At 40.1% G+C, this 14,966-nt stretch overlaps 1 protein-coding gene across 2 annotated transcripts in view; it reads right to left on the bottom strand.

Annotated features, from left to right (window-relative positions):
• Positions 1-14,966, bottom strand: part of LACTBL1 (lactamase beta like 1) — a 402,757-nt gene that overhangs the window by 193,445 nt on the left and 194,346 nt on the right. The gene's annotated exons all lie outside the window — the stretch shown is intronic.

The following is a 14,966-nucleotide window of genomic DNA, read 5'->3' as shown; positions in this document are numbered from 1 at the left end:
CATTGGTCAACCATTGGCTGGCCCACAACCATACGGAAAAAGACATCAGATGGACCGTTATTTCAAAAGTCGAACAAGACATGAGAGGAGGCGACTTAGATTCCAAACTATTAAGACGCGAGGCAATGCTTATTGTCAAATTTAATACATCTATTGAAGGACTGAATGAATTATCTGAAATTTATAATCTCTAAAATTCTTTCTTATATAACATTGGAAGAGTTGAAGACTGCGACACAGTCCTCTTGAGCGCCAAAAGGGACATGACCTGCACCCTCCTTCTCAACTTTGAGCACTTGCCACCATGTTGGCCAGAATGTCTGTTCAAACACCATCAGTTTATACGTAAATACACATTTAATCAGTGCATTGTGATGTCATAAGAAGCAGCGCATAGATATGAACTTGTCGAACCAATGCGGGACAAGGTTTAATACCAAAAAGATTCTTTCTATGGAGGTGGTAACCTTTTTAGTACCAGTAATTTGGTTTCCATATCAAAGAAGGAGCTCCGTCCACTCAATCACCATAACTGAGCAAATTTAGCTTAACCACACGCGGAATAGCGCGTTTTTGAACCGTAGTCTCCCAAGATCGCGAGAATCAGACGATACAGACAAAGTTTAATATCAGGACACATGCAAATGTCTCTAAGATAATGAGCAATACATCACGCTGGATATCATTTACCAATACAACATAACAGACTAAGAGACCAGCACCTGGTGAACTCCTATCTCAGTAAGGCATTAATGCACCAATTAGGTTTCGATATAAAGGAGATAGTGTTGTTCACGACTGCACCAGTATCGAATAAAGTTTGTTCACATACGCGGAATAGCGCGACTTTGAACTACATCTCCCAGAGGCAGCAAAAGATCGCGAGATCTAAACGGCACAGATGAAGCTTAACACCGAGAAGACGCCAATGGTTTGAAGGCAGCGAGCAACACAACACGCCGAAAACCATTGAAACCGAAGGTAAGACCTTCGCGAGCAAAGAAGAGAAGGCTTTTACTATGGATGTGAGTTCATCTGATTCGCGCATTCAGCCGAGTTATGGCATCCTAATACATCCGTTTCTGTTTTCCACAGAGAGAAGTGAATGCCAAGAAAATAAAAATATCGATCGTCCTCTGCTTGCTGTACCAAACGCTACGATTTAAGGTATGCTTCTAACAAGAAGAGCTCTCTAGACTCTTGAAAAAACTATGCCACCTTTTGCCCTCACACTAACACGTCCATTTTTCATATAACAGAATCCTCAACCTCCCGCCCACAGCTGGGTCCACAAACTGCCAAAACACCACAAGTAAGAAGTTATGACTAAACACTGACTATAATGCACGGTTAAGTAGACTGACAATGACTTTTGAAACAGGTATGGTAGCATTAAGAGATCTTGTTGTTACCTTTTTAGGTCCATATCGGAACCAATTCCATTTCTGATTTTCACTGCACTTGTGCAGGTAAGAGTTAAACCTAGCGGTCGGAACGCTTAGACATGCAATGTTTTGGGTCATTTAGTAAACGTAGTTTTTGTTTCTGTTTTGTTTCAGTCTTACATTGGTCCTGATGAGGATCTCTTCAAGAAAAGGGATCTGAAACGCATCGACCTGTAGTTTGAGGCCAATCCCGAGCTAAATCAAAATAGAGTTCTTTATGAATTATATATAATTTGTGTTGATGGCCTTTATAATTCATTATGAAATAGTTCGGTTTGTCCAGATATGATTGGGATGAATGGGTATGAGTGACGTATTCAATGTTTGTCCTGTATAGAAAAAAAGTTTTTCTGTTGTGTCTTTTGCAAATAGTCAAATATGTATACAAAAAATTATGTACATCACTTTAAGATGAGTCTTTAGGTTTGGGGTACAATGTAGTGTTATGTGTTTTTTCAAGTCATTTATCATTAAATCTGACAGAAAAAGAAGTCATCAGTGTTAATTTTTCAATGATTACACTTTGAATGAAAATATGTGCCAAATAATGGGCAGCACTGGCAGCTCCTTTGTTTTTTGAAAGTAGAATAAGGCATGTTGGGAGTTTTCTTTAAACAACATGAACTGAAGGTCATAAACACGAAATAGCACAGATTGAAAACAATTCAAAAATCAATTTAGTTTGAAGGATTTTCACTGCTGCAGTTTTCGAAATAACTGTGATTATGCTTTGTTTAAAGAATGTATGGTCGTCAGCCCACATGCTTTCTTGTACCAAATCGCTGCGCAATGTAGTGCATCTTCTGTTTTAATGAATATTTGTTTTAAATAGAACTACCAATATGGCGCATTTCAGGTTGAGAAAGGCAGCTTGTCTGCCGAAACGCGTTCCTGTTTGTCCATAGCCTGATGTAACCTGCGTAATAAACGAGAGAACCCCCATGCTGACGAGTGCTTTCTCCTTAATCAGATGTGGTTGGGGATTATTTCTTGTACATTCGTGGCGCTAGCGCCACTTCCAAAGCACCACCAGTGATCTGACAGCACGCCAGCATTACCGCAATTTGGATTTTGGATATATATATATATATATATATCCAACAAGGTGACCCTTTTCTCTGACTTCGGTCACAAATCGAGGCGCACTCTGGCACTAGTATTTCAAAAAATTCTAATCACACACACGAACACGAACAGACGCGTTTCGGCAGCACGCCTTCCTCAATGTCACAGTCCGGTTTTAAACAGATTCCATATATACACAAAACGTATTTCCTACACAATCGAGATGGAAAGAGGACTGGCAGTTCCTATAAACATAAAAGACGGATCATAGATAGTATTGCTCCGTGGCTATGGCAGCCATGATATAGTGTCCAAAACAGTGTGGAGTAAATATAAACATGTGAAAACACCAAATCAAATTTCATATGCTGTGCATTGATTCCAAAGGTCAAAATAAATAATTCATTGCAGTTCATTTAATCCCCAAATATTCAAAAAGTATAGTCCATGACAACATTTAATTAAACCCTCAATGGGTGTCATGTCACAACTAATTACGCCTTGAATGGGCTAGGATCCACCTATTCTATGTGGACCCATAATTCTTCCTCATTATTTAACCCTATCGGGGTTTTGGTTTGCATCTCCACAATGTATCGTGACTCAAGTTTTCTTAGGTTTCTGGTTCTATTTCCCCCTCTTTCATTTTTGGGAATGCGGTCTAGACAGAACAATCTTAGTAAGTTGGCATTTGATTCATGTCTCTCCTCAAAATGACGTGCAACAGGATATGCTGCATCTCGATTTTTAATAGCACGCATATGCTCCAAGATTCTTTTTTTCGTGGGATGAATCGTGCTTCCCACATATCTCCTATTACACGGGCACTGTAAACAGTACAGCGTGTAATCGGAGTTGCAGTTCATAAGTTTGTTGATTTTCCGTCTAGACTTCCTTCCTGGTATGCTGTAATCTTTTAGTTTTGAGCCGTTCTTACATGCCTTGCAATTCATGCAAGGAAAAAATCCACTGATCAAATCCTTTCTCTTGGGCGTTTTGGAAAAGTGACTCCTCACTAACTTGTCTCTCAAACCTGGTCCTTTCCTGTATGTTATCAGTGGGGTCTGTGGGATAATGGATCCAATCACATGATCTGATTTAAGTACCTTCCAATTTTTCTAAAAATTTGGAAGATTTCTGTGGACCCTGTTGTATATTCAGTTATCATCCTCACTTTCCCCGATATATATATATATACACAAGAGTTGCCCCTCAGTGGAATGGCACTCACAGGTAGGTAAAAGATCTTAAAAGAAAGCCGCTACACAGATATAGTTCACGCTACTCTCTTTTATTTCAATTAGTACGCACATGTGAGCACTAATATTGCATTATGGGACTGGTAGTTAACAATGTCACACCCTATATAATGAGTTGACAGAGGCATCTGAGGAAGGCTTTTGCCGAAATGCCTTATGCTATCCTGTGAATAAAGGACTTCCCTCAAAACTCCCCGCTGTGTCCTTGGATTGCTTTCAGAGTGAAGTGGTCGTTTTGGTGACATATATATATATATATATATATATATATATCTCAAAGCTACCTGGTGCCCCATGGCAAGGCATCACTCGAGCAACAGTCATGGCGGGTGCAACACACCTCCGCACACCGAGAACTCTCTCCAGCGCTCATGTCTTAGATGTTCAGCCTGACGCGTTTCTGAGCCTTCGCTCTCATCAGAGGCTCGACTTGAGGTGAGTATTTAGACACTCCTACTTGGCAAAATGATGGCCCGCCAATGGGCGATTCAGGTATGTCCTGTGCACTGTCTGATGGAATTTGTAGTTCGTGTCTTTTCCCTGGATTGGCGCTCATGCTCACAGCTGTTATGGTTATTCAGCCCTTGGATGGGCCTCCGGGTGCGTAGTGTGCCTTCATCCCTCAACTGCTGCTTCACATAGAGAGCTCGGCATGATTCCGGGCTCGTGACCCCCATTTTCTTTGGGGTGGTGCTTGCCTTCGCGGCTGGGCTGCCGCATAAAAATCAAAGCTACCTGGTGACCCATGGCAAGGCATCACTCGAGCAGCAGTCATGGCGGGTGCAACACACCTCCGCACACCGAGAACTCTCTCCAGTGCTCATGTCTTAGATGTTCAGCCTGACGCATTTCTGAGCCTTCGCTCTCATCAGAGGCTCAACTTGAGGTGAGTATTTAGACACTCCTACTTGGCAAAATGATGGCCCGCCAATGGGTAATTCAGGTATGTCCTACGCACTGCCTGATGGAATTTGTAGTTCGTGTCTTTTCCCTGGATTGGCGCTCATGCTCACAGCTGTTATGGTTATGCAGCCCTTGGATGGGCCTCGGGGAGCGTAGTGTGCCTTCATCCCTCAACTGCTGCCATGGGGCACCAGGTAGCTTTGATATATATATATATATATATATATATATATATATATATATATATATGGTAGAAAGAATCCCGACACTGTCAGCTCCACTCCTCTCGGGGTCGGTGCGAGTTCCCGGGTTCGGGTCCCGGTAAATACTGATGAAAATTCCACCGCAATTGATCAAAGGAACACTCGCACTCCAAGGTCCGGTATTTCAATAAAGTTTTATTGGCAACGCGTTTCGAGCAGACGCTCTTCTTCACTGGCCACAAAAAGTATAACACTCGTCCTCCATTTAAAACATGAATAAACATAGAAAATGGACCAAGTGTGGCTCGCTATTCGAGCAGTGTAATAGACAGAAGACTTCAAAGCCCTCAAAATGAGGAAGAACGAAATCCTTAAGGTTTACAAACGCAAGTGCGTAAACAAAAGAGTGTAAATGATAACAAAAAAGCCAAGTGGCTCTAAATTAGGAGAGATAACAAATATACTCTTCACAGGCAAATATTTCCATATGAACACTCTAGTAAACACTGGTCATGTGACCATTGAACACATGGTCCCATCAAATAAAAGTCTTTTGTGAGTGAAAAACAAAATCACTGAACAATTGTTTACTATGAGAAAATGAATGTAGCAGGGGAGAACCGGGGGCACTGATCGGACACCATTGTCCTAGGAGTGTAAGATAAGTCACACAACCAAACTAACTATTCAGAATACATTTCCATAAATTGTTCATCCAATATGTACATAAAGTTCCTCATCTTCATTGAGACCAAAGGGATTCTTCGACTCAAGAAGAATAATGTACTGTGACTCCAGGATTCTCAGTTGTTTTTGACGATCTCCCCCTCTGGGGTTGGCCGGCACCCTGTCAATACCAAAGAATGAAAAGCAGTTAGCATCCTTGCTATGATGTTTCAACCAATGCCTAGCTGTTGAGTAGTTCAAATCAACATTTCTGATAGCCCTTAGGTGCTCCAAAATACGTTTTTTTACAGGAAAGATCGTACTTCCTACATAGAATTTGGAGCATGGGCACCTGATGACATACACACAGAAATCAGAATTACAGTTGATGAACTTCTTAATGGCACCACTCTTCCCTGTGGGTAAGGGATAGGTCTTAACATTTTTGCTAGTAGTGCAAGCCTTGCATTTCCCACATTTGAAAAAGCCTTTTTGTTGTTGAATCCATGTCAGCTTTTTACTTGCTCCCAAGTAGCTTCTTACCAGCATGTCCTGTAAGGAACGTGCTTTGCGATAAGTAACTTGAGGATAAACATTGACACTTGTACCCACCACTGGGTCACTTCTCACCAAATGCCAATGTTTACTGAGCGTGTGGTTGACTGCTTTTGCCGCCACATTGAATGTGGTAATCATTCTGATGGTGTTACATTTTTCTTCCAAGACAGGTCTCTTGATTAATAACGTGGTTCTTTTTTGTTTGGCTACTTTATTTTGAGCAGTCAAAAGGACATCCTCAGGGTAACCCCTCTCCCGGAACCTTTGCAACATTATCTCCTGCTCTTTCTCAAAGCTGCCCTCAGAACTGCAATTACGTTTGGCCCTCAAAAGTTCCCCGTAAGGGATACTCCACTTCAATCTGGATGGGTGGTGGCTTCTAGCATGTAAGATGCTATTCCCAGCAGTGGACTTCCTGTAAAGGCTAGTAGTCAGAACGCCTTCCTCAATCTTAACACGTACATCTAGGAAGTCCATCTCATCCTGGGCAACTTTATGTGTGAAACGGAGGTTAACACTGTTGTTGTTAAAAGTTTCAAAAAGTTTATCAAGATCCGGCCTTGATCCACCCCATATCAGAAAAATATCGTCAATATACCTCGTGTAAAAGACGATATTTTTCGTCAAAAATTCATTCATCTCCGTCCACAAAAGTTGCTCCTCCCACCATCCCATCATCATGCATGCGTAACTCGGCGCAAAGCAACTTCCCATCGCCGTGCCAACCTCCTGTTTGAACCATTGATCCTCAAAGAGGAAAAAATTGTTATCTAGACAAAAAGTCAACATGTCCAAAAACATATTAGTCTGGTCAAAAAGGAAGATAGACCTATCCCTAAAAAAATGTTTGCATGCATTTATGCCATCACAGTGTCTGATGCAGGTATACAAAGAAACCACGTCAATTGTTGTCAACCAAAAATCCTCTTGCCACCCTATACCTTCAATTTTAGTTATGAAATCTGTACTGTCCCTGCAGTATGAAGGAAGAGACAGAACATAGGGAGAGAGGACAGCATCCAAAAAGATAGAGGTGTTCTCAAGGAAGCTACCTTTGGCAGATATTATTGGCCTGCCAGGGGGAATGGTTCGATTTTTGTGGACCTTTGGTAACATATAAAAACAGGGTACCACCGGATGTTTAACATAGAGAAAACGATATTCATCTTCCTCTAAAAGGCCATTCTTCCTCCATTCCCCAAGTTTATTATAGTAGACATTCACTGCCAAGGTATAGTTTTCCTTGCTTGATTTGGTATAATCACCAGAGAGAATCAATTGTGTGTTGGCCTCCTGTTTGTACAGGTTAATATCCCAAAGGACAACATTACCCCCTTTGTCCGAGGGTTTAATAACAAACCCCGGATCACTGTTCAAAGAGGATAATGCCTGTCGTTGTTCAAAAGTTAAGTTCTGTGCATGTCTATTTTGCATAGAATTCCAAATATGCATCAAATCCCTAATGACTACTTCATGAAAAGTGTCGAGTGAATCGTGTGGTGTGTTGGGATTGAACGTAGACTTTGGTTTAAATTTTGTAGGAACTGTGCCAGAGAGCTCCAAGCCCATTTGTCGATTGTCGATTCCAGTCAAGGAAAGAATCCACACGAGCCCACTCGATCAGTAAAGCAGCTTTATTCTTCAGTAAGCAGAAAGTAATGTTATAGTTTGGTGTTAAAATGAGTTTAAACCTGACACTTAAGCCCCCCCTCCCAAAAATGAATTTCACCATTCTTAGCAAACGTGATGGGTATTCCTTTTGCTGTATTACAAATTCCATAGGATATTATCAAATTGTAATTTGGTGGGCAGGATAGTAGTTTGTGACAGAGTAACCCTGTCCATCAAGATTATAATCAGGCCCTAAATCTTGCGCCCAGCCACACCATGCACTTCTTATGAACTCACATATTATATTACTCAAGACATGATAATTGACAACATTGATTACATAATTGGTTACATCTCAAATGACCTCATTGATGACATCTCAAATGACATCAGCCAATGAATGTGACAGTTTGTTATACATTTTTCATAGCAGAAAGGTATCAGCAATCTACACCTAGACTCAACTGTCTAGCGTCTCTGTAGCCCTAATGGATGTAACCTTTCAAACCATGCAGGACATAAAGTATATCTATGAAATCACCCACGTCAAGTAGAGATTATGCTTTTTTTTTACTGGTATTCAGGTGTGCAAGAAACATGATGTCTGTTTAGACATTAATACAATTAGCAATTAATTAAAACTGAATACAGTTCAAAAGAGTATTTGGGCATTATTTACCTTAATAGGAGGTACCTGTTAAATACCTAATCTGGCATAGAATGTCAAGCCAACGGCTTCACAGCTTTGCTTTTAAAAAATCCAAATAATCCTGAAATGGGCAGAATGCAAAACGCTTAAAATCATTCTGCAATTTGAATTGATTTGGAGTCACTCTAGATTACACATTCTTAAACCACATATAATGTCCGCCAAGTTTTATTTAACTTCTAAATCTAAAGAGCTGTACCATATATATTTTCAGTTTATATAAAAATTTCCTATAGTACTACCCAACAGTTTTTTTATTTCGACATGTGCACAGAAATCCACTGATGCATAATGTCTTATAAACATAAGCTTTCATTTTTCTACCATATGTTTGTAACAGAACTTTGTTTTAAGCCGCAACCTATTTTGTAATGTACTTCTGCAATTCAAATAAGTTACATTCAGTCTCTAGCTTGCTTAAATCAAGTACTGCTTGCCCACAAACTTTTGCTAGAATATAAATGGTGCACTATATAAATGTTAACATGTTGAATCAGACTTGTATTGAGGGCTGCACTAGCTATGTTTCATGTACATACAGTCAATGTATGCTGTGTATGTTTGTGTATGTTTATGGGCCTTTTACTACTTACTTTGTTTTCTCAAATGATCAAGCGGTATATAGAGTAATTTGAGGAGCAGTAGCTTGGATGCTCTCATCAGTGATGTCATCAATTATGTTATTTGAGATGTCATCAGTGATTTTATCAATACTGTAAATAAACATGTCATGAGTGATATATTATATGTGGTAAAAAGCAGTGCAGGGCGAAAAAACTATTTATAGTTACCTCACTGAAATATTCCTGGGGAATTTTAGTGTTTTGAGGGGATTTAAGCATCCGTTTATACCAATTTCAAAACCTAATTATAATATTACTTTAACCTTTGTTTTTTTTCCCAATGAATTTCTAGACTGTTTTAATTTAAGCTAAGATCTTATTACCATACCTCATTATAACATCACTTTAACCTTTATTATTCTCACAGATTTGTTTGAGTTTTTCCATGTTAGAGAAGATCAAATTTCCATACCTAACTAAACACCTATTTAAGCTTTGTTTTTTCAGTGAATGTTTAGCATGTTTTGAACATATTCAGCCGGCACCTCCACTGTGCAAAGTCTTTGGCCGCCATTTGCAGCAGGGGGTTGGCACAGGCCCACCCTCAGCTGGTGGATAACCCACCGGAAGCTTGAATCCATGGTAAGCTTGCTGTGCCTGCCCGCAGTCCTCGTACTGGTTGGAGTTGAATTACAATTAATTCTGATGATTTGAGTTTGTAACTTTCTGAATCCTTTAATAACCCTTTATGATTTGCAAAATAATCACTCTCTTCCTTCATTGTGGGGCCTAATGTGTTTCCACGTTAATGACATATATTGACATCCTGTAATAACAACCAGAAATGGGTACATCCTTGAAAAGCTGTGCTTGAGTGAAACACTTGTAGGGGTTGTAATATGGACATAACATATATTTACTTATTATAAATCAGTAGTTGAAGTGCATAAGAAAAGTATGGGACTAGTGATACTGAGTGCACCGGGGCAGGCTAGTGTGTTAGTAAGTCTAGATATGTGTCTAAAGAGAAAAAATATTCTGCAACCATTTTTGTTGGTCTTTTACCTTTAAGAAAATGCATAAAAAATATATACACTCATGTTAGATCAAAAATGTATGCAAATTAAGGTAATCATTGGGAAATGCATTAATTTACATTATGAAAGTTCACTTGGTTAGTGTGATCCTTGCATGTCTTTGTATGTAACCATAGTCACTGAACTAAATCCTTGTTGGGGCAGTGGGGGATTAGTGATGTGTATATACAGTGTTATGAAGTTCCAGATTGCGACAAAAATCACTGGCAATATGAAAGTCATTGTTTCTAAATTGTAGTGCACATAGCATAACATATGCTGCTACAAAATCCGTAAAATCATTTGAGCCTGATGTGAAAAGGTTACATTCACAAAACGTGGTTGCAAATTGCGCACCGACCTTTTGAGAATGCAGTCTGATCTTGCAAACCAACCTGCGTACACATAGTTCTGTTCACAAAGTATCAAGTGAGAGAGGATGTAAAACTACCTGCCTAATTCATATTAATTAGACATACTGCATTGTGTGACCTTCCAGTGATTGTCTACAAGTACAGGAGTGGTGGGTGGCCTGCAAAGGACAGGAGACGGGGATTACTTTGTAGAATGGAAACTTTTTTCAGTATATTGGGCTGCTTTAAAAAGAAAAATAGTTTTGTATTTTGTAAAAGTTCAGTCAGAGCAGGCAGGGTTCCCATGGATATGTCTCATTTAGAGGCAGGGAATAACTTTGTTTGTGATGGTAGCAACTCAGCCTGCTCCATCTTCAGAAACACTTTGCCACTATAGCCTTTGGAGCCGGCCAATAATCTTTCTTGCCGAAAGAGATCCCTGCTTAACAGGCAGGAAAAGCTAAACATGGCTGTCTGCTTGGTGGCTAGCATGCTAAGCCCTAAGGGCAAGGATAAATCCTGTGGTGGTGCCCAGCAGCAGTAATTATAACAAAACAAATTGTAATTGCTGGATTGAGCTCTACAGCAGAAAAGATGAGTTCCAATTTGCAGTATGTATTTGGAAATGGTTATCCCAGATTCAATATATGGCCTGCGCACATCGGGTGTTTTTGCATTTTTTTGATGAATGACACTACTTCAAATATTATTTATTAGTAGAAAAATGTAATAGTTTTTATTCTGATATTCATTCTGAATATCCATTTCAAATTCCTACCTACTAAATTAGTTCAATCTGAAGCACATTCCTCATTACTGTGTTTTGTCGATTTAATACATTCATCTCAATGCATTTTGGGAAATTCAGCTCCCTTTATGAAGTGTAACTTTTTATTCAGTTCATGATGTTCAGTCCTTTGTACCTGTAATTATGCTCAAGTCTAATATATCCTTTCCCTTAATCAATTTAAACTGCAAGATGCCTGGGGCTAATAGAACTACCTGACAGGATGTGCACAGGATGGGCATCTGCCTAGAGCAGCGGTTCGTAAACTGGAGTCCACGATCCCTGGGGAGTCCATGACGCCTAATCAGGGTTCACAATTGTTCAGAAAATTAAATAAATCAGCAGACTAATCAAGTGCATATACATAAAAGAACAAAACTGTAAAACTGAAAATGTTAACATGGTCTGGAAATGTGAAGAAATTGGAGGGTAAAAATGAAGTTGGTATCCTAGCTTGATCGAAGAAGCAGCTCAGGTACAGCAAACTGAATGTAGTGTGAATGATAGGTGTCCTCAAGTGAAGCACTGGTAGGAATCAACAAAAACAGAGCAGCATGGATTGGGAGCAAAAAACCCACAAAGTAATATGCTAGAACCTTGTATATCACTTCGTGTTTTAGAAATACAACTTAATTTCGAAAAGATCCAACCTTCCCATTAAAATTAAAATTAAAATTTCTTTGGTAAGTTTAATACATTTTGGGCTTGTGTGCTGTATCCTTCTTTTTGTATTTCTGTGTATTCAATTCAATTCAAAGTCAGCTTTATTCGACAATACATGCCATAAAAGCATTGTACATAAAATACTGATCAAGAGCATAAAACAGTGGATTCAAATATTATAAAAACATGTGCAAATAATCATAAGAGAAAATCAATTCATCCTAATACATTAAGATAAAACAAATTCATGAGATGGGGAGCAGCAGCATGGGTAGTTTCAAGTAGGTAACTAAAGCCTTGAAGTATTTAGGAAGGCCAAAAACTCAATTATAAATTACTGATATCATAATCACAGGTAGCATAATTCCAAGTTCAATTGTTCGCGGTCAATAATTGTGATCTTATAGTCCACATCCACCTCAGGAACTTTGCTACTCGAATTGCATAGCGAGGTGATGAATCAGTGCGCAACATTCCTAGGGCGACACTACTTAACCTGGTACCCAAGTTCCTACAGATCTGCACTAGGCACACTTTGCAGGGGCCAGCATAGGTGGGGCAGTCAAACAATACATGAGAGTAGGCTTCTTCTTGGTCGGTACACATAGGGCATTTGTTGTCACCTAATGTGGCCCATTTGGTTGTAAAAGACTTTAATGGTTAATGGTAGACAGCCCACTCTAAATTGGAAATACAGTTTACAATCAAAGGGTTATAAAATTAGGTCCCAAATATACTCAAGGCTCGCCTAGGATTAGATTGTTAAAAAGTTTCCTGTCGGCGTTGTACAGTCACTTTTTCTGTTTGTATTTCGTTCAATCAGATCCCAATATCGTTCCTTAATAAAAATCTCTTGATGGTAACTGGGTACCATATGGGGTTTCCCACAGGTACAGAAGACCCATGATGGCCAGGGCACCTCTGATATCACGTAGCCAGCTGATTTGATACAAAATGATCCACCTCAATAATACCTCTGAGACCTTCCGCAAAGGTAGCCAGTTCGGCGTGTACCAGATTCTGCGCCAGTATAAAATAGGACATATCCTAGCTAAGTCTACTAGTGCTTTCCTGCCTAGGTCATTCAGCAAGGGTAGCATGGGAGTGCGTTTTGGTAGGCTTGTAATCACTCAGAGGGACCTATTTTCCGATATGGCTAGCTGTGTGAGTTTCTCAAAACCCCACAATTCTGCCCCATATAAAGCCGAGCTCACTACCTTAGCATTATAAATCTGCAACACTGGATTAACAGGCTTGGTCAGGGATGTTTTGAATTCATTACTTAGAGCCCCAAATAATTGATGATGTCTCAATGTCATAGTATCAATGTGTGGCCTCCATCTAATTTCCTTCTGCAGGGTAGTACCTAGATAGGTAAATGAATCTACCTGTTCAATGGGTAACCCATCCAGGATTATATTTCCCTTAAATGATCTGTGCTGTTTAAAAGTCATAAGCTTAGTCTTTGCTGCATTAATTTTTAGGCCTCGTAGAGAACAGACAGCTTCAAAACATCACAGCGCACGCTGTAAACCACTAGAAGTTTTTGAAATAATAAGCGTGTTGTCTGCAAACATTAAAATTGGAATCTGTTTGCCTGCTAAGACCGGTGCGTCAGTGGGGAGAGTGGTTAAAAAATTAGCAACTCCATTAATAAAAAGGGAAAATAGTGTGGGAGCTGTTACACATCCTTGGCAGACTCCCTTCTCTACGGGAAATGGGTCTGTTTTGTTCCCCTGTGACTCCCATCTTATTTGTGCAAACTTTTTCTCATAGAGCCGGGCAATGAGGGAGAGCAAATCCATGGGCATTCCCAGTTCCTGTAGCACCACCCAAAGTTTATTGTGTGAGACCAGGTCAAAAGCTTACTTTCGATTGACAAAGGCAGCATACATGCTACCCTTGCCAAGAACTACGGTCCGCCAGTATGTTAAAATAAATCAGAAGACCTGGTCTATGGTACTGATATGTGCCCGAAAACCCGTCACCCAGGACAAGTCGGACTGCCACCTTTTAGAGCGAATCAATTAGGCTTATGGGCCTATAATTTCCTGGCAAAGACTTGTCCTCTTTTTTTATATACAGGGATAATCTCCTTCCCCAATAGGTGTCTGTGATGGGGATACATGGGCAATGGCATTTGCGAATAACATTATATACCTACTCCATTTAGCCTTATCGTGCAAAAAGTTACCTGCTGGAATACTGTCAATGCCTGGCGCTCTCCCCCCTGAGATGCCACTAAGGGCAGCACTTATGTCAGCCAAGTGAGACTCCACCCCTGCCCCTTTTTACCAGATTCCAGAAACATTGGAGATTGTTATTGGTGCATGCTAGTTTTAGTTCCTGTCATCTGTTCTCATCCCCTGTTTTTTTAGCATTTGCCAGCACCTTCTTATAAAATGTTCTGGTATGTTGTACTCTGGACAAGTCGACTGATCTAATCGCCTTCCCTAATGATCTAAGGGCTTGCTTGCACTCTTTATTATACCAGTGGTGTTGGGGCTGAATACAGTTCTCCATAGGCCCATGAGGTCTTTGAAAATGTAAGCGCATTTTGGCAAATAGTGCATTCTGGAGAATTGCTATTTCGTTAAGGGGCTGAGAATTAAGGAGGGAAACCTCCATCCCTGCTAACGTATTGTCAACATCACTGGCAATAGTGGACAATGTGTTCGGTTTTCTAGGATCGTGGACCATTTAAGTCGCCGCATGTGATTTGTGATTTGCAAATCACTGGCGATAGATGGATTATAGGGTTGTGTTGGTTCGTGTAACTTTCTAAATTCTAATGCTGAGCATAATGGATTGTGATCACTCTCCACAAGGTCCAGCCCAGCCATGTCCTCGAGAGCGTGCCATAATTTTAAGCTAATTAAAAAATAGTCAATACGACTTGAGTGATAGCCGTTATTGAACTTGTTGGCCCCTTGCCTATCAGAGATGGTTCTGCCTTGGCCGCCCTTAAACCTTTTTCTAGGCAAATGGCTTTGAGTTGGATAGCTACTTCTGTCCATATTTTAATTGGAGATATTTCGCTACATGGAATACCCCACTGTGCCTCTTCCTCCCCCGCCAGGTCGTCTTCCTCACTATCAAGAGGCT

This window comes from Triturus cristatus, chromosome 1_2, assembly GCF_964204655.1.
Source record: "Triturus cristatus chromosome 1_2, aTriCri1.1, whole genome shotgun sequence".
NCBI classification, from domain to species: domain Eukaryota; kingdom Metazoa; phylum Chordata; class Amphibia; order Caudata; family Salamandridae; genus Triturus; species Triturus cristatus.
Note: the sequence above shows the minus strand (reverse complement) of the source record. Positions and strands in the feature narration are given on the sequence as shown.